The following is a 788-nucleotide window of genomic DNA, read 5'->3' on the forward strand; positions in this document are numbered from 1 at the left end:
GCTCAACATTCAGAAAACGAAGATCATGGCAATTGGTCCCATCACTTCATGGGAAATAGATGGGGAAACAGTGGAAACAGTGTCAGACTTTATTTTTCTGGGCTCCAAAATCACTGCAGATGGTGACTGCAGCCATGAAATTAAAAGACGCTTACTCCTTGGAAGGAAAGTTATGACCAACCTAGATAGCATATTCAAAAGCAGAGACATTACTTTGCCAACGAAGGTCCTTCTAGTCAAGGCTATGTTTTTTCCAGTAGTCATGTATGGATGTGAGAGTTGGACTGTGAAGAAAGCTGAGTGCCGAAGAATTGATGCTTTTGAACTGTGGTGTTGAAGACTCTTGAGAATCCCTTGGACTGCGAGGAGATCCCACCAGTCCATTCTGAAGGAGATCAGCCCTGGGATTTCTTTGGAAGGAATGATGCTAAAGCTGAAACTCCAGTACTTTGGCCACCTCATGCGAAGAGTTGACTCATTGGAAAAGACCCTGATGCTGGGAGGGATTGGGGTCAGGAGGAGAAGGGGACGACAGAGGCTGAGATGGCTGGATGGCATCACCGACTCGATGGACATGAGTTTGGGTGAACTCCGGGAGTTGGTGATGGACAGGGAGGCCTGGCGTGCTGCAGTTCATGGGGTCACAAAGAGTTGGACAAGACTGAGCGACTGAACTGAACTGAACTGACAGAAAGGCAGACAGTTAATCACATAAGTTAGCAACACATAAAGTTTGTTAGATGGAGGTAAGTAGGATAAAGGAAAACAAAACCAGTGAGAGGGGGTCC

Source organism: Bison bison, unplaced genomic scaffold (assembly GCF_000754665.1).
Source record: "Bison bison bison isolate TAMUID 2011002044 unplaced genomic scaffold, Bison_UMD1.0 scf7180017864479, whole genome shotgun sequence".
In the NCBI taxonomy this organism is placed as follows: domain Eukaryota; kingdom Metazoa; phylum Chordata; class Mammalia; order Artiodactyla; family Bovidae; genus Bison; species Bison bison.